The sequence below is a fragment of the Temnothorax curvispinosus genome, unplaced genomic scaffold, assembly GCF_003070985.1.
Source record: "Temnothorax curvispinosus isolate PA1 unplaced genomic scaffold, ASM307098v1 QBEX01017838.1, whole genome shotgun sequence".
In the NCBI taxonomy this organism is placed as follows: Eukaryota; Metazoa; Arthropoda; class Insecta; order Hymenoptera; family Formicidae; genus Temnothorax; species Temnothorax curvispinosus.
This window is the reverse complement of record NW_020227618.1, coordinates 776,859-802,746: the sequence shown is the minus strand read 5'-3', so window position 1 is coordinate 802,746 and position 25,888 is coordinate 776,859. Positions and strand designations below refer to the sequence as shown.

Sequence of the window (25,888 nt, the reverse complement as noted above, 5' to 3'; positions counted from 1 at the left end):
TGTCCCCCTCGTAAAGCCAGTCAAATGAAACCCGGACTTAGTTTTCATACGTGCATCCACTGGCAGACTCGGTTTCCTGCCCGCCACGACAGCAGGTTGTAACAGACTTTTTCAAAGGTCTAGACGCATTGGTACCCAAAACGGATCTCTCTGTCGAATCAATTTTGCTTGGCGAAACTTCGATCATGACGTTCTCGATGACAAACATCGCTACGGTTTCGTTTTATCTTCAAAATCGCTGCGAGCTATATATTATCTGCTTAAAAAATATCTATCAAAAAAGAAATAAGTACAAATAAATCAAGAAAATAAATAAAATAAATCGTAAAATCGTAGAAACTAGTAGAAAATCCAATCAAAAAAGTCAATTTTTTAAATTAAAATTTTGAGCCGTGACGCGCCATATGACATTTCGATTGAGACTTCCATTTTATCTGACTGATACATAAAGCAGTAACTTGTAAACAAAAAGCGATACAAGATAGACGTTAAAAATGATCAGGCAAAACATCGTCCGGCACTAAAACCTGGTCGCCTCGTAAAACACGTCCCGCAGACATACGTCCCGAAAGAGTAGCGGCGATAAAGACCCAGTTCACATCTCAGAGGATCGACTTTGAAAGGATCTTTCGTTAGGTGCCACGAACTTTTTCTCAGAACTGTTTTAATCGGCTCCTTTGTTTGTCGATGTTGCAATCGTGTCTGAGATTCGCCATAAAACTTAATCATGATCCGACTTGAAGAAAAATGCGCGAGAGACCGAGAGACGAGTGTACATGTGAAGGTGGTTTCGGCGAAAATGCGATATTTCGCGGTCTATTATTGCGGAATTACGACTGGCTTCGAGGAACTTGCAAAACTTTAAACTGTCGAATCAGGTATCAAGTAACGGAAGTGTTTACGAACTACAATAAGGAAAATTATTTCGAAGACAAGACATATCCGATAGATAAACGGGAGGGAATGCGATAAGAGAAACTGAGAGTTCATTGATACGCGCGCGATGGTTATAGTCGCCCATCAATGTTACACCTATTTAACCGGTTGACGACGCTCGGAATATTATTTCCACTCGTAAAGCGATCCCTGTAACGATCGACAGTTACTTTGATGCCGTTTCAGGGGCGAGACCGGGCGTTACGCTCGTTTCTGGTCGTGTTGCAATACGCATTCTTTCCGTCTCGCTTTAGAGCTTGTGGATTTGTGCCGGTACGCGATTCGTCGTCACGTTTTCACGAGGCTTTAACCGTCCGCGTCTGAGTCTTTTTTTACGAGCGACTGGTTCGTCAGAGTGCCAACCACTTTGTTAAGTACACGTATCTGTAACGGTGCGTTACGACGAGCGCGGGATCTACTCGTGTTAAGTGGATGCGCGAGCTTTCAAGGAACATTCGACGACCGATTAAGAATGGCACGAGAGAGCTAATAGCTACTTCGAACGACGTGAATTTACCGTGTCACGTACAGTCTACATGCCCGTATTTGCATTTTCTTTATACAGTTCTTCAGACACAGCGATCGCTGCGCATTATAAATATGACATTTTGCACTCATTTTAATTTGCCAGCGCGTTTACCGACTCATTATGTATTATTTCCTTGAAAAACTATAATATCGTGCCATTCATTATCCACCGTCGTTATTTCTCGACAAGAAAGAATTCCTAACAGGCAGTGTATCGCAGCAATTACACTATTCTAGGACGTTAGAAAGTTTTATATGTAAATTATATAAATAAAGTTATATATCCGATTCTGTTAAAAACTGAAGTATGCGTGTAAAATATAATTTCTCTATGTTATTAACAATAGTAATGACAATAATCATTACAATAACGATAAAATAATAATGATAAAGATAGTATTAAAAGAAAAGTAGAAGGAAGAAGAGAACCGATGATTCGGAGGTATCAGTTCACAGTTTATGTTTATATTCTTTCTAAAGACCCTTTCCTCCTGATTGACCATGTAGTTCCTCATAAAAACGTGATTTATAGCTATACCGCCTCACAACATCCTCAGTTGTGTAATTTATTTATGTCCCGATAATTCGCAAATTCGCGTTATTTCTATCTAGCGATTTCCCCGGCTAATTCGTCGAACTGATTGAAAACTTATCGATCGGCAGATTAAGCTTTTCTTTAAGGTACAATTTCGCGAAGAGAAGCCAGTCTGCGCACGTATGTTCGGGAAGAAAAGCTTTCATCGATGAAGGTTCTCTTCCGGTGGACGATCTAGGCAGATCTCAAAACGAACAGTGACTTTGCTCGAAAAGTCGTAAACGTGGTCTAAGGAGAAGACATCCAGGCACATAACTAAAATGGAAACGGTCGCGGCGGGTTGCGGTCGAGGTGGGTGGAGGTTTATCGTCTGCTAGTAAGTGCTTCGCGGATTCTCACACTTCTACCCGCGCGCTACCAACCCTTGACGAGGGTTTAGGTGGGCAGGAGGGAGAGAGAGACCGTAAAATCACTGTGGAAGCTTGAAATAATACCTATTCACTCTACGTTAGCCTCAACTCGTTTCATTCCGAGTATTAACGAATAAATAATTGTTTTTTTTTTCGCATTTTTATTGAGTTTTATTTTTAATAGTTTTTAAACCGCTTTCATTCTTCCAATATTAATTACATTCGCCTTGATAAACTTTTGCAAGTGAAATGAGCTCTATTACGTTCGTATACATGGTATTTATATGTACTATAATTAATTCGTCATTCGACACAAAAAAGATATGCATTCTACGCATAATGGTGTGCTAAGTTATCAATTTACACCGTTATAACGCGATGCATGAAGATCGAATCGCGTCAATCGTTTCAAAATAAAGACATTATCACGTCTACGAAAGAGATTCTTTGAGAGATAACTTTGCTAGGGGAATGACTCGTTCGCGAACACACGGACTACCCTATCCGTTGCGCGAAGAATTTGTTTATCGAGCGCGATCGCAGATCGGTAAGAGGCGCGGCCACCTTCATTAACGAGACGCGTATCCCGGGTGGACCCCGGTGGCTTCGCTCGCCAGAGTTAGGCGGGCAAGTACGTCGTATTTCATAGAAGCCTGGTTGTATTTTCGCGCGTATGACTTTAACTGTCGATGCGGACTTCGCTTGTATTTCTTCTCAAGTTTTACTGGCGCTAGGTCGACCGCTCCGAGCCGTAAACGTCAGTCTCCGCTAAAGCCCCGCATGCCGGGTTGCCTGGGTTCCTTCCTCAACCTTCCCGCTTAGCCGTCGCCTTCTTCTTCTTTTCATTTTCTCCGTCTCCCTTCGTCCTGCCTTTGCCTTCGAGCGGCCGAGGTCTTCGGCGAGCACCATGTGAACTTGTCTTACGATTCCTTAGCCTTTGGCGCGATCGCTGAAGGACGTCACTCTTGACAAGTACACCGACGAGAAAGCTTACAAGAAAAACCTACACGGGAAGGTAACGCCCGCTCCCTTCGTATACTTCAAGAAATAAGGTTTCGTCGCGGATTACACGACGCGAATTATGTCAGTCACATTTTGTTTTCTGTCTTTCTACGTCGCGCTGAACTCGTTATATCGATTCCGTCTCGGACAGTTCACTTGTGAACAACAACGGCATATCGAAATTGACTGGTTTCTTCCCTCGATAAAAAGAAATGTTTCGCAGTAAAAGCGTGTAACCGGTAATCAGCGACAACCGATACAAATTGTACAGAAGGCGTCCTAAGGCTCGTCTTACGCGCGTTCGTCGACCACTGTAGTTCTCCAAATAGGTGAGAACTCCGGCCGTTTTCGCAAAAGTCCTAGACGGACGGTGGGCGAGGTTTTAGGGTCGACCGGAAGATGTTGGTACCCGTATCGTCTCGGGGCTTCATTAAAGATGCAATATGGTAGGCTTTTCGCCGAGCAAGCAAAGGGAACGGAGCGTGCGCGAGCGCGCAGTCGGTCGCTTTTAAAAAAGTTACGACGAAGTTTATGGAGGTTTAATTGTAGCCCGCGACTGTGGTTAGAAAGTAGTAAAACTCCTTTTGCCAGCGATGCCGAGTCTGTTACACTACTTAACGCTCCCCAGTTCTTGGTTACATACGAGAAGGACGATGATGAGGAAGAGAAGCGGTGTTCGCGGCGGCTCACGCACTTTGGCGCTACTAATTATTGCTTTGTCTCAGAAATTACGGCTCCGTCCTCTGCACAAAATAAGGCCGACAGTCGTTTCATCAAGGTCAAAGATATCGTCTCGCAACAATTTCACTAATTCGATCGTTGGTTAATCGATAATTTTGGCGGTGTCAGTACAGACGCATCATTAATGAGAGTACTGTGCACGCCAATGTGTAATAGCAATTATGTCACTTATAATTAATAACTGACATGCATTGCAGCAGGTGCGATATCGAAGCCACAATATATGATAGGTTGCAGCCAACAAAAGTATAATTTCGTTAATTTCGCAAAAATATTCTTGCCGTTTAGAGAAACTGTAATACTTATGAAAAAAGACACTTTTCAACAAAAGTAATCATAAATTTATTTATTTATTTATGGGATAACGTTTATATATATATATATATATCAATAACGGATCACTCGGAATAACGAATCTTGACTATGCGGGATTTTATTATTGAGCTTGTATAGAAATTTGGTAATACGTAGAAATAATAAACGAAGAAGAAAATATTCACTGTAGAAAATCCTGTTATAAGGATTACAGTACTCTTTTACAACGTCTTATATACATGCGATGTTCTACCGTAAAAGAGTATATGGTGCACGTAACGTTTACTTGCTTAGCATTTATACTTACTCTGCATTATATTGTATTTCATATAATACTTCGGCAGACCGTTATATCCGTATTAAGTGAAAATTATCACGCAAGCTTATTTAGTGCGCATGTTCTTAACCTTCGGAATCGCGAATAGCGTAATATATGCTCCAAAATTATAGCTCACGGTGGATGCTTATATTCGCGGCGACATGCCTTGCAGACCATGACATGGCGTCGTTTCCTCTTAACGCGTTTCCAGCAGATTCTCTGTCCTCGCGGCCATGAAAGTTCCGCTCGCGCAGATTTAAATAATGAGTGGTAGATTTACGCTTTTCGTAAAATTTATCGTGTAAAAATTAATGTTACCATCTTATTAACAACGGGCATCAGGACAAAAATTGCGAGTTTTCCACAGATTTCCGCCAAATCGTTTTAACAGAGGGAAAGAGAAAAGCTAAAATTAATAGATACCTGAAATAAGAAGGGTATCTGAAAGAATTGTATGAGATATCTTGATGAATATATGATGAATATATGATTTGAGTAAAAATTATAAGAAAATAGAGAAAGTAAAAAACTAATAAGAGCAACGTAATAACATAAGAATCATTAGTAACACGCGACACGATCAATCAAACTCAAATTCGTGGTCAACCATAAAAATAACACTGCGATTTTACTCCGCAATTATGATTAACAATTTACCGAAAATAGATCCGCGAGTTTTAGTTAGATCATCGACATTCCGCGAGGCATGAGACTATACTTCGATTTCACTCTAACGTCTCTGTCACATAAACTCTGGTAGTTTACTGCGCCTAGAGCAAAATAAGCGGAAGACTGGGGTGCGCTTTATTCACGACTTTGCGGCAATGGGGAACGTAGGAGAAGGGGTTTTAAGGAGAACAAGAAGGCAACGACGACGATGATGAGGTAGGAGGAGAAGCACCGTAAAAGAAGAAAAAGAAAAAAAAATATCCACCGAGCTGTAAAGCGAGCCGCGTTTACGACCGTCGTTAAGACCACTCTGAGCGACCTGTCTGATTACATTGATGCTGCTTACTGCAAAGCGGGACTAATTCTTCTGACGATTCGCCGAACGCTCACTGTAACTATTAGAAGCGATCACGAATCCTTACTTTCTCACACATGCGACATTAAATCGGCGACGATCGATTTTTTTGTGCCGACGAGCCGAGAAAGGAGTATTAACGTATGTAATTGCTCTAATGAGTTTGTTGCACGCAAGGGTTGCCGAGAATACTTCGCCGAATCGATTCACGATACAATATAGAAAAAAAACACCAAGAGAAATTATACGGTGCATCGCATGCGTATACTGCGTGATTGTTTTCTCAGATGTAAAAGAGGGGATATTGAAACGCGACGTCATACCTGTCGCACAAATGGCGATAACAATCAACGAAAATATCATCCGAGGCGTTTCGCGCTCTTTCACCACCCGTCACTCATATTGAAAAAGGGAAAACATATATGTATATTTTTATATGTATACATTTTTTATACATATATATATAATGTACATATACATAAAAATATATATACATATACGTGATATAAAAATGGAAGCGCGGTAATTAAAACGTACACTTATAAATAAATATTATACATATTATATATTACAGGCGTGTAAACAAAGAATCAAGTGCACGGTTGCCCATCGTATTCCATCGTTCGGAGATCGACTCACGGAGAACGAGCGTCCGACGGGAAGACCGACTCTCATTTCAACAACCCTAATCACGGGCTGCAAGCAATCAGTATCCGAGATAGCCGACAATCCTCGCCGACGTTTTAATTACCGCTTCCATTTTCATATCGCGAATATCGCCGCGCGCCGTTTAGCGAGTTGTTGCATTTTTAGGTCCTTTTACGACCATCATTGCGCCGCAACGTTGATGCCCCAACGACGGATCGCATGCACTTGATAATTCTGGATTACCTCCCTCCAACGGTGTATATACTCTAGCGTATCAACTGCTAGATAATTCATATGATAAGAGCAACTGGTTTATTGCGCCGCGCAAGTTTTTTCCAGAATTTCAGACGCGTATATACTTGTACATCGGCGATATTCATCAGGGATACTATGAATTTTTAAGTATCAACCGCTATCATACAATAAATTGAGACGTTCGCATATACGTGAACAATACGGTGAAACTACACTTCGATGAACTGCCCGTCATGACGTCATGACAATGAAGATGCTGCGGTTTGCGAAAACATGTCACAAATGTAACCATATATTATTACAAAGTTACAACTCTATTTCTTCTCGATTTAGACATATGGCAACGGAGAATACATATACAGTAGCCTAAGATATTAATGATATTATCACAATGATATTATCATAATTTTGAACGACAATATTTTATGACTACCTTTTCAACTTTTTTTTATGGGAACCGCCATTATCTCGCTCCCTTGTATTTTCATGTCGTAGCGTGCGTTCTTTCGTGACCATATTAACACGCCACTTCCGTTGGCCAACTCTTTGTAAATGTTAAAAAAAGAAAGAAAAACGTCCCGTTTGTGTGTAACACACATATCTTACTTCACAAAACGCCTCTTTCTTTAATTAAATTTATTCTTTCTTCCCTTTGGATCATTACATATATACACATGTTCTGTGGATGTATCAAACAGTGCTGACGTGGGAAAATCATGTATGAAATTTATTGATGACTCCTTTTTATTTTTAAATCTATTCAATCAAAGAATCACTGCGGTTTATAAATAATATGAGATTGATCTTTTAATAAATTTTGCAGAAAAGTAATGTAAAATTTAAAATTTGTTTAATGATATTTTCCACGATTTTAATTCAGAAAATATGCAGACAAAACTATTAATTAATATTTATAATTTTATATATTAAAATATAATTTAAAAAAAAACTCTCGTATGTGTGTGGAACCTAGTAATTTCAATTTGAAATTCACTTTTTTCTGGACAAATTTTGTGATTAATTGTATCGTTTTATAAATATACGCACACGCATATGCATTCATTTGAAGTTTATTTAAATATGCAAACCACGAACCGCTAGAATCCCTGAAATGTCAGTAATTAATCAAGATTTGCCACAATCTCCTTGGGACGCCAGCAAATATATGAGAGCAAATTAAATGTAAATACCGTAGACAGCTTATCTTTAAGGCAACTCGCGTAATCCCTGATAGCTGACCGGCATCGCGGGTTTGAGTCCTGCTTTCTCACGTATAGCAAAAGCTGTTTTCTCCAAATCGCTCAATGAGGGCGATAACCGTGTATCATTGTGAATAAGAATGAGACGGAGAGAAAACTGGTCAGCACTCGTAAATTCGATTCTTTATGGTGTTTTGCCACTGTTAAAGCCGAGAAGGCGGGGAGATGTATCTTTGAGCTCTTACACGCTTTATACATGTTCTGGGCGGCTGCTTTGATGAAGTTAGTCGCAAAATACTCGATACTAATGATAATTTCTTTGTAAAAAAAAAAACATAATATAAAAGCCTATAACTTGCTATTCTCTGCAATACGAAATGTAATTTAATGCAACTCGGCGGTCTTGATATCTTTTATATTTATAATCTTCTACAATTGATTGCTATTAATTCTGATTATAATTCTTGACACATCAATGGATTTAATATCTGACAATATTACGCAACGATATTATACTAGCATGACGAATAACAAAATAATCGCTTTCGATAATTGCAGATGCTAAAAGGAATTTAAGGGGAAAAAAAATCTGATGATAAAGAAAGAAGTAAAAGAGATGGAGCAACGAAGAAACACGAGCGGATAGAGTCAGAGAGATGAGCAGCCGTTTGCCGGTCTAAACGCCGCGGTCTGCTCGACTCTCGGAAGGAAGGGAATTTTATAGCTTAGAATCTGTTTTATGTGCACCGGATTTGCGATTACGACCCGGACTCTCGACGATCCAAACAAAAGAAGAGCACCCGGGAATAATATGGAGACCGCAATTTATATTCTAAACCGAAAACTAATCCTTTTCCTTACTTTATATCATTTTACACCCGTTTTGCATGCCATAGTAAATAAATGGGATTGTAAGATATACAATTTTTGCGTATCTAAATATTCGATACGGTAATTAAATCGGCATAGTTCATTATGACTTTATAATGAATTTTTACCGAAGTTACGAAAAAAAAATAAGATAACGAAGTAGACTTACCAATAGTATTTAGAAGATTCGGTTGAAGGGTAAGTAGAAGGATCGGTAGAAGGTTCAGTAGATTCAGTAGAAGGTTCAGTAGAAGATTTAATAAGCGGTTCAGTAGGAGGTTTAAATGAGTTTTCAGGAAACGGAGACGCTAATGTTGGTGGGGGACAAGTAGGGGGCAAAATTGGTAAATTTGGGAATGGATACTGTGAGAATTTTATGTCAACAGGTTGTCCCTCGTCTGGAGATCCGACCTTCGCCATGACCGGCGGTGGCGAGAAATAACAGTATGTCTCCGGGTGGTATATCATTGGACATCCATAAATGACTGGAAAAGAAAAAAAAGAATAACTTTATTTACCGCTGCTATTGCTTGGATTGCTTCTATTGGAAAACTTTCATATTTGACACACACAATTGACTCTAATTTAATTTCAAAACAAAATATTTTTTACTTATTTCTACGTTATGATCATATTTATATTTTCGATTATTATCGTTGTTATTTAATTATTTATTTATTTATTCATTCATTATGTTTTATTTTTGACTTATGTTAATAATGACTTATTTCATCCCCGGGTATTTATTTCTTTATTTTCCATGACACTAGCTTTTTTTACACTGAAAAAAGTGTCCAGCAACTTTCATCAGAAAAAACTGTTCAAGTACCTTTGGAGATTTTGGAATCCAATTATACAACACTCATCAAATGTATACACTTGATAGAATTTATTTCCCCTAAAATGATCGATTTGTCAAAACATATTTCTCACAACGCGCCTCCCCAGTTACCAAGAGCGCAAAACGACCTATCACATGGACATGGCTTCGCTAGACAGTTGCCTTTTGTGCTTTCATTGCTTAATTGGTGGAATATAATTTTAATTGTTACCACTTTCGCTGGAAATAATGAATACCACTCACTGTCGAGCTCTCTTCCTTTTTTTTCTCGAGCTTCTTTCATGGCATAGAGTTAAGCGACCTAAATTAGTTGCCCCTCTGATTGCTGGGATACGCCTCTAGCACCCACTGAACTGGATCGATTTATAGCCATCGAAATGGTATCATGTACAACATTTTATCCTAAAAATTTTTGCTTCACATATTTGAAAGGCGCGAATTTGAAAAGTAATTCATATATTTATCGATATTGCAATTGGTACTAATTGAGTTATCTCAAGACTAACATAACGACGTTTAATATTATGAAATCAACTTACTATACAAAAGTCAAGACCTAAAGAAAAAGATACAAAGATTAACATTTATCGCTCGAAAAGAAAAATCGTCAATCTACAGTACGATGCATTTTTATTCTTTAATTTGAGACATAAATTTTGTATGACTTAGACGCAAATTACACGTCAAGTTACTTAATTGTGGCAAGATCTTGTCCAGCGTGCATACTGATTACGAGGGCACTTGGAAATTACCCCGGTGAATTATGTGCGAGATTGCAGAATTTATTATACGCTGAAGATTATGCGACAGTTTCAATTCGCGAACAGTACTCTCACTTAGAGCCAATAATTGCCGGTTCAACATGTTACGAGCGACGTTGCTTGATTGCGGGGATGTACCCTCGCCGATCCTTGATGCGGGCCGATTTATAACGCATCTATCACATGTGTCGTAATTTTAGAGGCTGCATCTGCATACTTATTTCAACTTACGTTCAGCTCTTCTCCAAGAAAGGTTTGATGCACGAATTTTATGACACATCAATGATTCCCTCTATTATTACTGCGCTTGCAACGAATAATCGCAGTTAAAATTTACACCATCGTAAACCTCGAACTAAGAAATCACTTTGCAAAATTTCAATTGCGTACCTCGTTTGTTAACACATCTGATATAAATATAATAGCGACATGTGCTTGCGAGATTTGTCATCGTTTTTGTATGAATCCATATGTGCAACTTTTGCAACTTTCATATTTGTATAAAAAAGATACAACGAGCAGTATTTAATATTTCCGGAATCGAAAATAAAATAAGACAATGAAATATAAGGCCCTGGCGATCTTTGCTTTCTTTTTCGTGTTTGATAAAAAGGAAGAATATTAAAATGTATGTATATACACACCAATACAGATAGATGTAAACTTTTTATTCTGTCCAGTTCAGATTTAGATCTATCGATGATTATATAGACGGTCACGCTTCGAGCAACAATTTTCATAGCGGTAACGTCTTCGTGTTTTGCACCGAATGCACGTCCGAAACATTATCGGCCACTCTAATATTTATGCCGCGTACCCCGGGCAAGCGGTGCGGTTATCAACAAACTGCGACTTGCATTCGCGCAGAAAGCGTATTCTCAAGATTTATTATGGGTCTCCGTTCTCTATGTACCTTCACTCCCGTCAAGGAGGACTGCGTCGCGTCGGCCGTAAGAGAGAAACTTTCCAAGCACTTGTCCGCGCAGTTATCGTCGGTGCAGTTATCAACACGCGTGCAAGAATGATAACTCGATATCGGATGATATACATTATAAAAGGTACATTTATTATGGAGACAGAGAATAAAAGACGCTGGACGCTAAATCTTATAGTTAACAGTAAAAAAAGGATGTCTATTAAAAAGCAATGTGAATTTGACTGTCTTTGCTCTCTCACACTGCGAAGTACAAACATTCTTCCTGCCAAACTACAATCACAAACACTGAGTGGTAAATATTTTTGCAATAAAGGTATAGATAAGAGAGAAATAGAACGATCATATTAAGCTATCAGCAGAGAAAGCTTAAAATTTCTATGAATAAGCTGGCAAATACGTGTGGAATAGAATTTTATTCAATACGCTCAATCGAGTATAGTTATATAAAATTGCATTCGTAATAGATTTAATTACGAGAGTTTTCTCGCGGAAATAATTGTTCAACACATTATCAATTAAAGATATTAACGCGTTGTTTGGTATTACATGGGAGTTGTGAGATCGGAGAAGACGCAAGCAAGTTGGTGACCTTTCGGACACGACCGCTACTCGATATAGGAATGATTTATTCCAGATGCAATCTGGAAGATGAATCCAAGCAGCATAGAGAGTACTCGTAAGCCAGCCGTAAAAATATCGCTTGCCTCGTAAATTACATCCAACAACCATAGCCTTGCGTATACGCTCGTTTCACCCGATCCTTTCGCCACGAAAGGTGTCCGCAATCGCGCGATTTTTTAACGCTACATTCTCACATGTAAACACCGATACGTGAACAACGAAATCGCGTTTGAGAAATGGTCTTACGCAGTTTATAACACCACTTTCTACAGAAGTATCAGAAAAAAGGATTCGTAAAACTCTATCAATTATTAAATTCAAACTTGCTATGTAATGATGGAAGTAAAAGGATAATTCGAAGAAGGGATATAAACAGAAAACAACGTTAAACACTACGTATAAGGGAATAACTTCAACGTCGCGATAGATATTACAGGTAACAGAGTATTATCGGATCAAACGTGCTCAGAAATAGGATTCGCAGCTGCGTGTTCGCTGGCTTACTTAATCGCCATAACTTCCGGTCGCCTTAGAATTTCGTGACGTCACCTACATCCGTCGCGGGATGAAGTGTGTGATGCCAAATATAAAGCTCGGAAAACTCATGAAAGCGCAATTTACTTTTAATTTTTTACTGCTTATCGGCATCGTTGAATATTAAGATCGGGGCTTCGCTTTGTGCACAAAAATGTAGATCAACTGATAGCTGTTCAAATGAAAGTGTTATGCATAAATCCAATAGTAAGTACAACGTGAGAATAGTCGTGTAAAATGTGTGTAACATAAAATAAAATTTAGAATTATTACTTAAATATCTTAGTGATATTTTTATTTTCTCCTTTCATTTTTTTCGTATCCTCAATTTAGAGCAAACAAATTGATTGAAAATTTTCACGATTGACACTGCTTTTGCAAGCGCAGATGAACGATTTCTGTACATCGACCGTTTATCTGCCGTTACAACGTAATATCTTCCAGTAGTATGTCATTTTAAAGGTCTTTCTTTTTTATTCTTTAATTTGATCTCTGCAATTTAGCCGCGACAAACTATGCATATATCAGCAAACAGCTTACAGAGCACACGCATTCTTCCCGCATTGAGATTACCGGTTTTCCCGATGGCGATGTTATTATCCTTCCAGAAGCCATCCGTTGCGTACAGCAAGCTTACGCATATCCGCACAACTACACGCGTAATTTGTTAAAATGCTATTATTAATGAAAAGAATAAACCGTCTAAATAATAGGTACTAAAATAAACATATAAACCTCGCGAGTTGTATACCGTTCCGTCCGCTAGTTTAATTCACATTGATTGCTATCTAGAGCAGCCAGGATTAATTAGTAACAAATTATAGATCCTGAAGGGAAATGCGCAAATATTCCCACATAAATTTTTCAAAATAGCCTATGATTTTAAATTAAAATAGTTTAACATGGGAATGATTTTCATATTATTTAATAAACAGAAAATTAAAATACTTTTCCGCTTAATATCGAAGTACTGCTTATAAATCAAAAGGATATTTTGGATATTTATCGTGTATTAAAATTATAAGTTCTAAATATAAAAAAGTCTGTTACATTCAAAAAAATGTTTAAAAAAAGAATCAAGAGATGACACATTTATTGGCACAAAAATAATAATCGTATAGATACATTTAAAAATAAATTCTTAATTTTCTTCAATACAATAGGCCGGAATGATGTTGCTTATACTTAACGTTACGTGCAAAATAATTTCTAGATCGAAGAAGAGCGTACATAAAAAAGCGTCAAGGTGCAACGGATCGAGTGAAGTAGCAGGGAGAAGTAAAACAAGAAGGAATCAGCATCCTGAACGGCACACACAACCCCCTTATGCGCGTTGAGAGTGAACGGCTATGCGTGATGCAAAAGTTGTAATATTATTTGAAAGTCTTTCAAAGTTGAGGCGATTCGAACGGCCGGTTTTACGACGGAGCACTGACGTCGCACAATGCCAGCCCTAGTGGTTTTACATATCGTAAAGTGCGTGCACGCGCGAGCTAAGGAGCGCATATAAATCGGCTTGCCTGCTGTTATGTCTCCCGCGTGCAAAGGGTCGTTTACCATTTTATGTTCTCGGGTCCTTTAAGTCCAGGTCCCCCCCTCGCTTCTTTTTTCCTCTTGACCACCCGAGTTTTGATTTCAAATTTCTTTTTTAAAGAAACATTGTACAGTAAAAGTCGTTAAATCACACAATTAAAAGGCATATTCTTGTGAGAATTAATAAAGATTCAAAATCATGATCCTTGCAATAGCAAACACCTGGACTGAATCGTATGACTTAAAAAGTACTTGTATTTCTTGCAGTAAACTAAATTTCAGTAAAAAAAGAAATCAATTCCAAATTCATCTATATATGATAAAAACATTATCCAAAAATGTATATTATGTACATACATTGTATAATAACCAATAAATATGCTTATTACTTTATACTCATGCTCACATCAAGCTCGTAGTTTTTCTTAAGATAACAAAAAGCGGGAAGTTTGTGTCATAATTATGTAAGAAAAATAGATCAATATTAATTATACAAGAAGATATTAATGATGTATTTCAAATCATCTGTGACCTTGTCTTGCATTTTAATATATATTTTTCCATATTATTATACGCAAAAATGTCACATTTTTCATTACAACGCAGTTTTTTTAATGAGAAATAAACAACATGTCTCACGTTATGCGATTGTTAATTTGAATAAATTGACCACGAAGCGCGCATTGTTATCAAATGTCTAGAGCTCGTATTGGAATTTAAAAACCAATTAAATTTAAAACAGCAAAGATGCAAGTATGTATGTATATATATGTGTGTGTGTGTGTGTGTGCGTGTGTGTGCATTTAATGAGAGTGTACAGCTTATTTTCACGCCAAGAAAAACTTAATTGCATTAATTGCAATAGAAATCATATGAGTCCGCGCTTGATATCAATAAATTATTTATCGCGATGTATATGATAATGCACATATAACGTGCGCAAATTACGCATATTAAGCGTATGCTTGTTGTATAAGGTAAGCGTTATCTATCTTCGCAGAAAGACGATACTCGTACGATGCATCAAAGCTCGACTCTGAGTTTGTGCAGAACGTAACTTCGACGAGCATGAGATCATTATTTAATTCGCATTACTCGATGAACTCGTGAGATTCACGTTGCGTGCACGTGCGTATTATGCGCAACGTAACGAACATCCTTACTATCGCTATACAAGCATTAATATATGTATATATCATATAATTCATCAATAAATACGTATACAATTATACATATATTATAAATGCACACATATAAATTTTAAATGCATGTATATTAAATAGAAATAAGTTATAAGTTTGAAACTTAATTACAAAGAGACGTTATGCTAAACTGAAAAATCACAACGACATTACGTCAGACTTTTACAAACGAAAAAGAAACGGGACGGAGACAAACTTTGTATTTGTGGAGAGATACAATTGAAAGGAAACGCGCAATGGCCTTGCGTATATAAATACGTTGCAGCTTCGAGAGTACTGTCTAAAAAAAGCTTCAACGTCGCACATAGTATCGTCCTTGCACTTTGTGCATGCGTATATGCGTGAACGCGTCGCTCTGTGACATTAAAGCTGGATCCAGCTTGAAATCACGATGGATAATTTTCGCGCGCGGCACGCGTAATTACTCAATTAAAATTAAAGATTTTCAATTTTAATTAAAAACGAACTAAACGACGAGAGAATTCGCGTTCATTACATATTGCGGGGAGATTATGATAACTTTGGCGACGCAAAATGAAACTGGTTTCCAAAGTATTTTAAATGTAAAAAACAATGAAAACCAAAAATCGCTATGGATTGTTTATTTTCGTGATTTTTACAAAAGAAGCAATATAATAAGAGGTTAATTATGCAGCTTATACTCGTAACAATGTTTTATCTTCAATGTTTATTATTTACATATTGAGACATATACTATGATCTTTTCGCTTGCAAAGTTACTTCTTAAAAATAAGATGGTTCCGTATGGGTTTCCAACTTTCCACGCGAGGTCCACCCCATCCCACCCTCTGCTTGTTGCTTACAGGATGAAACGAGGTCTATCATTGTACGGTTGTGGACCGCGCTTCACGTGAAAAGTTAAAAACCCATAAGGAACTGTATAATAGACCTCCTTTCGCCCTGCAAGCGCCGGGCAGTGTGGGTAGACCTCGCTTCATGTAGAAAGATGGAAACCTATGTGGAACCAGTGGAACCATTTTATAGTTAAGAATGTAAGCAGTTAAGAATGTAAGCAGACATAGCATATTCGCGCTTGGCGTGTAGGGTGGTGTCAAGAGAGAAAAATATAAACCTAGGCAAAATGTAATATCCTTCTTAAATGTACATGGTGTCAGAAAATTACGTTCTATGAACTAAACTTATTTTGTTAATAACTTTTTAATAAACTATAAACTTTAATAAATGAGCGCGGGCTAAAACCTTTTGAGGGTTATTCAGGGTCATAAACTTGATAATAAATACTGACTAAATCGCATTGCCAAAATTATCGTAATCTTGACCATATTGCAAAACTATCTTTCAAACATTCCGTTGGATATGATCGAATGACCTCGTGTAATTCGTACATATACGCGCACTAATACATCCATCGCGTCGACGGACGAACGGTCGCTTGCATTCTAGATAAGATAAGCGCGGCGCGCTTATACAAGCCGCTCAAACGTTACGCACATTATTATAGTCACTAATGTCAAGGAAAACCGCAGACTTCTATATATAATACATATACTAGACTGCAAACTCTTGCTTGTGTGATGTACCCAACTTTTATGTACCAAACTTGTACATATAAGTTAGAGTGCAAGCGCCAAATAAGATTTCAAGTAGTAACAAGCCAATAAGCTTACACGTTCTTACTTTATCTACACATGCGGTCATATACCTATATACCTATTCATTATGAATTTGTACTCTTATTTAACGCGTGCGTGCATAAGACTAATAGAAGACTATGTAAGAAGTAAGTACGCGCGGTCTAGTATATTATATAAAAGTCTATGAGGAAAACCGAGACACGCCTCGCATCTATCGCTCCCACTGCACGCGCACGTGCGCTAGTGTGAGTGCACGTGTCATATCATCTCCTCTTCCGTCGCGTTGCAAGTACAACACGGACCGATACCTCATTCTTCTCCCCGACGTTTCTCCCTTCCTCCTTCTCCTGCTCCTCTTCCCCCTTCTCTCTCTCTCTCTCTCTCTCGCTCTTTCGCTCTCGCCTGTCTTTCTCTGCGTCCAGCTTGCGGTTATGCAAGCTCACGGCGTGCATTGCCAATTTACTCGACCGGATTGCCCGCAGTCGGCGCTCAGCCTCATCCTCTCGTCTCATGCTCCCCTTCCCGTACATTGCAACTCCCGCCGTGTCGTTCTGTAATAAAAAGGCAGTACTTCCTCCTCGTGCTAGAACCGTGTCTAAGTTACACATATTAACTCGTCGGTGCAGAGACTGCAATCGCGATCTTTCCTCTTGTTTTGCTTCCGTTCGACTTCTCACGTTCGTTTCGTCCCGCTCCCTCCCATATCCCGAACACGAGTCCTCCGGTTTTCTTCTCTTTGCCTGCCGGCTTCTCTTGGCCTCTCAGAGGTCTCTCTCTTTTTCTCTTTACCACCATTCCTCCGTGCCTCTTTGGAGCCCCACGCCTGGATCTCTGTGCCGATTCGCGTGGCCTCTCTCTTTCTCATATACGCCACAAAATCTCACTTGCACGCAGAGATCTGTAATTCAGGGCCGTACGAATCCAACCGCCACTCACGTCACATCAGCATACAGACTGTACCGACATAGAAATCAACAGATTCCTTTTGTTACGTGCCTACCGCGCGCTTATTTCATTGCATGCCGATCCGCGAAGATTTCACAAATGCGTACATACGTTACCGTACGATTTGCATCCGTAATCGTCCTGCCTGCACGTTTCGTAAACCGGTAGTGATCAACGTAAGCATATTAATGCATCTACTGGAGGACTGCCACACTGGGATGACAAGCCGTAATAAGAAACAGTGCAAAAGTAACAAGCGTTATATCTGCACCTTAATAATTGTTGAATCAACCCTTGAATCAACAACCATACAAATTTAGCTCCGTTTACACGAGCTTTTCCTTCCTCTGATTTGCTTTATTTCTCGAACTTTTCGTTCAAGGACATGCGATCATCACAGCTTGCGCTATCGCGCTATCGAGATATCGAAAAAAGTATTGAAACGGCTGCCGTGTTATTTGCAGACTTCAAGATAAAATGAAAAGTTGCATTAACGGTATTCGTGTAATCGGCGGCGACCGTATCGATTTTAATCCAGTTAGAAACACGGCGCGAGGAAGAAGTAATATTGGTTTCTGATCGTGTTTTTATTAAGAATGCATACACGCGTTCATCTTTTTAGAATCGATTATGCCAAGAGTAGACCTATCATAAGTAATCTCGGAACATTGGAAATTGCAAGGAAGCAGTTTGATGTTCATGCGAGTTGCATGCGGTTAATTCATTAATTTTTTTTTTTGGAAATCGTAATCTTAATGTAAAATTTTGACTTGCATACCAATAACATGATGGAGACTAATTTAAGACCTTTGCCGTATTTCTTAGTAAATAACAAATATGACTATAAAAAACGATAGATAATTTAACTCAACAATTCTTATTTCTACACAATTACCTGTATCTCGTAATATCGAATTATCAAGCTAACGGAAATTTATTCCTACGATATAATACATATAATATGCCTTCTCTCTTTCGTTTTTCTTTCTCTCTCGTTCGCTACTATAATAGTTGTATATTCACATTTCACCTGTCTGTCTAGGAAATTGTATTGGTCTGTTTTGCTTTCGCTTATTTTGCTTGGATTTTGTATCCCCCTTCCTTCTCCTGAAACCTTTTGCTCTATTTCGCATATGAAAGTAACAAACACAAACTTGTTTAATTTTTCATAAAATTGAGATATACAACCGGATAGATAACAAGTTAATTCCGCAACCGTCTTCGAGGCATTTCTTGCAAAAGTACGAGAGATAATGTTTTTCGAAATAAATTTCACATTACTGATATTCCATGAGAGAAAACCTGATTTTCAGTATACAGCACTTATATATAAGTACCGTATATACTGTACTGTATCTTTATCAATAAATATTCCAAGCAGGATCAATATGCAGGTATATATTAATAAAACTTCTTTTCTGATTCAAAATTAGCGTTAATCCGATATTAGTTGGCTAGTTCCATTCCCTGAATTTCGGACTGAATTCTAAACACTAAGAACATTGATGATTGTCATTCAGCGCTGCAATTTTCATCAATGTAACTATCTACCTTCTTTATCATATCACATAAGATCACGCGTAAGATCAGCCGTTTATAACAGTATATGCAAAAACTGGAAATGCAGCTCATGTCAAGTGAGTCATTATAAACGATACTGAAGGAGATACGAGAATACAGTCGGCCGAGTAAGTCACGTACTGCCGTCTGTCTAATTTCGTCCATGACCGGCGTCCCGCTTGTTGCTAGACAGACTAAGAAAGCGAAGACACATCGCGGATGTAACAAATCGCGAATAAGAATCTGAGAAAACTTAGGAACGCGCAGCTGTTCGGAAGAAATTAGCTGAGATGCATTAAATCACTAATGAAAATTCGCCGATGCGCTTTGCTAAGCCTTTGTCGTCCTGAAGTTCTTTCCAAAGCCGTTAAGGGTTACTACTAAAAAGTTAGGGGTTTCTCTAGATTAATTCTCTTTCTGTCTATAATTTTGTAGTTATACATGTTCTATCAATCGCAAATTCTTTGACAAATTTGATATCTCTTATTATACAAAAAATTTTCTTACCAAAAACATCTCTTTTTATAAATCTTTCTAATTCTCAGCATTTATTATTTAATATAATATATCACTCGTGTATTCACTCTTTCAATATCAATTATGTTTGCGTAAACAAAGTTATGTCCTGCAACAACTTTATCCGTACGAAAAAAAGATATTTATTTGTCCCATATACTTTATCTAATTCCATAATTTCCAATACCTATATTAAAAGCACACTGCACACTGCAACTATAAAATATAAACGTAACAATATAAAGAAAGAATGTTACTAATTTTATTTTCCAAGTGCGAATTATAATAGCCACTAAATATATTTAAGTTTAAAAGTCAAAATGCAAATTAAAGTTAACAATACGCATATTAATGGATATATTATCATACTGTGTTATTTACCAAAGAGACAAATAACAGTAGCAAAAATTAATAAAAAACTGCAATGGTATATATTATATGAATAACGCACAGTTACTCAGTGTGTCAAAAAGTTCGATTATCTCACCTTTTTTCAAGTTATAAATAGTTCAACTATTATAGTTAATTACAAAATGCTGGCACATATAATTTTAGATAAAAACAAACATTAACTTTTAAATAGCTACCGTTGTCGTCGCAATTTCCGTCTTAATAAAAATGATAAATGATAAACTCGATGATAAATAAACTTTTCTGCCGCGCATTAAAAAAGTTATAAAAGTAATCGATCGCGAAAAATTTATATGAAAATCATCAATTTGTAATTCTAATCCTATGCGATCATACAATGACAGCTCTCTTCGAACGATTACGTTGTATAAAACATTTTTCAATGACGTATATAGACATGTAAATGACAATCACCTATAAAAAGTGACACGTATAGTGACACGTATAGTGTAAAGTATAATTGATTAATTTTCAAATGCACCTTTTGTGCAGCTAGAATAATGGATCGCAAAAGTTAAAATAATTGATCCAATCTGATAGTCATCTATAATTAATCAAGAAATCTCACTTTATCATTAAAATTACAATAATTTCAAATAATTTAATTTAGTTACCAAAACATTTCCAATTTGTGCATTTGTAATTTGTAAATTTATATATGTACAATTTAATATTACATTATTTTCTGAAATAAAGTATAACTTTCGACAAGTAGACAGCAATTGAAAAACGTAAAATAATTGTCAGACTTGTGAGCGTAACGTCATTCCTTATGTGTTTAAATTGTTTCCGCGCAATTGCAATGTAAAGAGTAATTATTACTATTTGATGCGAGTGTCGTTTTACTGTCTGACAGCTATGGTCAAGGTCTTCGTTCGCGAACGCATTCAACGCGGTAACCTTGCACTCGCGAACTATACTGATTGTGAGAAGAAAACTCACGTTCAATAGAAATGTTATGTGTGAGCGACTTGAAGATACTGCAGACATGTTTCGCATATGTATGCATTTATTGAATTTACTGAGGGAGGAAACAAGAGATGTTTTTTATCAAGAAGGTAAAAAAAATGATCTTGATCGCAGCTAGCGATTAAAAAAAAACATCATTCATATTGATTGGCCGGTAATATATACGGGTATATCGATCATAGGTCACTATGATAGCCAGCATGACAATGAGTATACGTTTGTACAACGTTCGTGCACACAAGTTAGCAATAAATACAATACAAACAATCAAACAGAATTTCTGATATTCATTATTAAAAAAAAAAAAATTGCACATCTATCATGTATGAGCTACACTTATATACAGATATTATGAAAAACATATTTTAGATAGAATATTTTATATATAGAATACCTATATAAAATCAAATTGCATGTAACAGATAAAACAACATGCGTATTGGATCGAATACTGTATCACTAAACTAAATAAATAATCTGATTATACTGATCATAAAACTGTATTTTATAATGTAACTAATTATATTGGTAATATTGTTACTTATTTGTACTCACAGACAATGCGTTTATGATAGAAATTTATTAACGCAGGCAATAACAATTACTTGAACTTGGAACAAGCAATCTCACGTGACCGTGCACATTCCAGGAAGCTATTATAGACACCAATTAGAGTACCGTCAGACATTAATCGCGCACGATATATCTTTGATAGATCGAATGTATCGTCGGAATAAAAATAGGGATCGTCCTTGTTCGTGCAATAAAAGGCCGTTAAAATTGAAACGATATATATTAAATGTAATATTAATCTTTTCCATTATAATAAAATATTATTAAAGAGAAATTGCGAGCACAGAGCTTGTAACAAACGGCCAACAACATTCGTAAAATATTATCTTTCTTCTTCACAGATTAAAAAAAGTGTTAGATTCTGTTTATTATACGATATACGCGATGATCAATCAATGTTAACACACTGTGCACTGTAAAGAATACTTTTTCATGAATATATACTATAACTATAAACATAGTACATAGTGCTTCGTGTACATTGCTTCGTTTCTTATTTTGTGCTGCTTATACTGCTCCCGACGTGCAATTTTATAGATAATATCGGTGAATCAGTCGCGAAAAAACGACAGTGAACCGTGAAAATCTAATTACTCAAGTTAATGGCCTGATATTGCCGCCATTGCTCGGCAGTGTATTATTCCGCGTGACACGGCATTTTCTGCCGGTGTATGCTCGTTCTTCTTCTCGCGTGTGCGAAAGAGCGTGCACAATTTACTCGGGAAACGAAACTCATCGGTCATCAAACGGTCGCATCGATGCAAGTGATTTTGAGATATGGAATATTATCATCAATATGTCAGCTTTTTCGCCTAAGTCAATAGCAATAATCGTCACGTTCATCTAGAAACGCGATTCTTCTACGCTTTATAACGTATCGCGAAACGGAACGCGTGTATCGTGTGCAAATGATCTCAGCATACGGTATTTGTGTATCCGTGTGTCGTATATTGTATAGACATGTGAGATACGAGTAGTGACGTATTTGTGCAAAGTCGAGTGTTTCTCGTGTATTACATAGTCATAGAGTACATCAATCTTTATTTACTTCAGCTTGACTCTCGTCAAGAAGTCATGGAGTATACACAGGAGTTGACAGGAAGAAAAGAAGCTCCGTTTTTTCTCAATATTAATTCTAGACGCAGAATCTTTTGCTTGTGATATCAATTCGGCAATTTAATCATGAATTAGCAGAGCCTATTGTAAAATGAGATTAATGATGTTTGTAAAATATGTCGAAGCTAACAATCTTTATTATCTAAATCGTCTTATCTTATTTATGATCAGTTTCAGTAAGCAACTTCAGTAACATATCCTTTTCGTTTATTCGTATCGCATTTTATGCTCATAGAAGATCAATTTACATAATTCGAACCTGATGGTAAAGTGTAGATTATCACGTTTAGCGATACATTTTATTCTTTTGCAATTCCATAGTCCGCTTTAATGCTACACGTGCTTTTTCGAAGGCCGACGTAAATTTCACATTCAAAGAGTATTCGGTTCGTTATAAGGCGTTTAACGGCAGTTAGTATCAAACTGGTAGTAAAAATTGATAATTTTAAATGCACACATATTCTCCAGGCAAATACTAGATCTGAATAAGGTCGTACCACACCTGCTTGCTATCTACGAAAAGTGCCTTTCTAATTTTTCATCCTACCGAGCAAGATAATGTAAGTATGTACATACATACTTCTGGTGGAACGTTCACCGCAATCTCGTTCGCTAGGCATGTTTCTTAGTCCAATCAACAATACTTTATTTTTAAACGATATTCAACTCGTCAATTTAATATTATTATTATTATTATTATTATTATTAGCGTGATCAAATGCATTTGTTATCAACGCATACATCATATTATTGCAACGCAATTTTACATCATATTATTGCAATTATGAATCCTTGTTTGTTGATGTTGATCTTTGTAACTTGATTGTTGAAATTGTTTAATTAATATAATGCTTATGAATTAGATAATAATGAGTTGCATTGCGAAATTATATGTATGAATGGCACATAACGGTACTATAAAAATATATAAGAGTACATTCGAAATTTGCAAAATTATTCAATATTTGATACATAATTTCAATAACCATTCATTCAAACATTTATTTAGGTTAAAAACATAGAAGCTTTTCTATTCCATTCCGGACAATTACGTATCTACATGCGTTGATATATGAGATACACATGCGTATACTTAGCGATATGCTATACAGTGCATGCGATCACTAGACTACACTTACGCAAGGTCAATCGTCTCTCCAGTGATTCTAACACGTCATAAGTGGGCAAGATTCAACGCATAATACGCAATAAGTCCCGCGATATACTAGCTATCCGTAATGATATTATCCAATATAGTATTCTCAATAAAACGCCAAAATTGTGTTCTTTTGACGTGATAAATTTTATTGATTCTGTACAAAAAACAATATTAAAGCACAAATATCGAGAAACGCGTTTTTTTTTTATGACGTTTAGTTTACTTATCGAGAAGAACCATCAAAAATTTTTTTGAAAAATATCACAACTAATGTTTCGATTTTTCTGAGAATTGTGATATTGAAACCATTGTATATATTTATACATGGAAAATACGCCACGGCCGATAGATGTAACGCAAAGATTAGCAATGATTAATGATGCGGCCGACGCGGCAAACAGCAACATCACGAGATATTTTCGCATCACGTTGGTACGTATTGCACGCGCCTCGGTTATATCACGTCAAGTGGACCGATCGTAAGCGTTAAGTATCCATCTAGCGCGTGCCAAAAGTGTCTGGGGGTGTATGAAAATATATTTTCGCGTCGCAGCATGAGACGACTGTTACTCGCTCATATGCACGAACACGCGTGCAACGGATACGTGTGTGCAATGTGCTTTAATTCCTATCAGTGCTATCGCAATCGTTATCACCCTTTTACGCGGCGTAGCCGTGCGCGACCGCAGTAACCGGTAATTATCTTTACAGATTTTTATTGTTTATTATCTTCATACAGTTAACACTTATGGAATTGTATTAATCGCGCATCAAACGCGACATTCTGGATCCGATTTCCCTCATTAGAATTCATGCAGCAAACGACTCATCGATAAGTCTATTCGATTTGCTTTTTCTTCAGCGACTTAGGAGCGATTGGATGCATTTTAATTATATCTTTCCCGATATAGTCGTGTTGGCGTGCAATTATTGTACGCATTAAATTACGAATAAGCATAATTTTTTCTACGCTATGTCGGTCGCGATAACAAGCTGTTAATCATCTCGCGACCTGGACTTGAGAGCATCGGAGAAATGCCGTGTCCGACTTTAAACCGATTTACACATTGCAAAACGTTATGCTTTTTTTAATTTTTTGTAATCCAAATTATTTCTCATAAATAAGCGATCAAATATTTTGTTTTTAATTTTATTTAATTGGCGAATCTAACGTAAATCAAAGAATTTTTATTAATTGCAGCAATTTATAAAGATCCCGAAAACATAATCCGCGTATCAATTGCAATACTTCAGGAACTGTGCAAGAGATTATTATTGTGAAACATCAGTAAATTTAACAAAACCTCGAAAAATTATTTTAAATGCCCACAATTAGATAATATCGTTGTAATGTGCTTATTTCACACTTATGTGAACTATGGCATCGACACGTGGGAAGTAATTAAGGTGTATCATACGCGCATTAGTATCTGACTTATTATTTACATTATACCAGACTGGTGCTGCTACCTCTGCGCAGGTACTATTCTTATGGCAAAGCCATTCTTACTTCTTCACGAGGAGCGTCATTAATCTCTGACACGTGCGCGGAGGTGTGGACATCCGCTATTTAACTACAAGTGTCATTCCGATGCGTTTAGACTTGTCAGACACGCGTGCATGTTGGTTATACGTCAAATTAGTCAACGAAAGATGCACGTGTTTTTTTTTTCAGAGGGTAATACGATTATATTAATTAGGATATCCTCATTTATCAAATATATTCCCGCAAGATTCGTATAAATAAACCACGTTTGGAACGTTCCGAAATTATACATTAAGCGAAATTAAAATGTATATTTGACCTCTTGA

General features: G+C 37.1%; 1 long non-coding RNA gene across 1 annotated transcript in view; it reads right to left on the bottom strand.

The window, feature by feature from the left end:
- Window positions 1-25,888, bottom strand: part of LOC112467874 — a 36,002-nt gene that overhangs the window by 6,988 nt on the left and 3,126 nt on the right. Inside the window, exon 2 of the long non-coding RNA XR_003042336.1 lies at window positions 8,952-9,267. This is a non-coding gene — a long non-coding RNA (uncharacterized LOC112467874). The remainder of the gene's footprint in view (window positions 1-8,951; window positions 9,268-25,888) is intronic.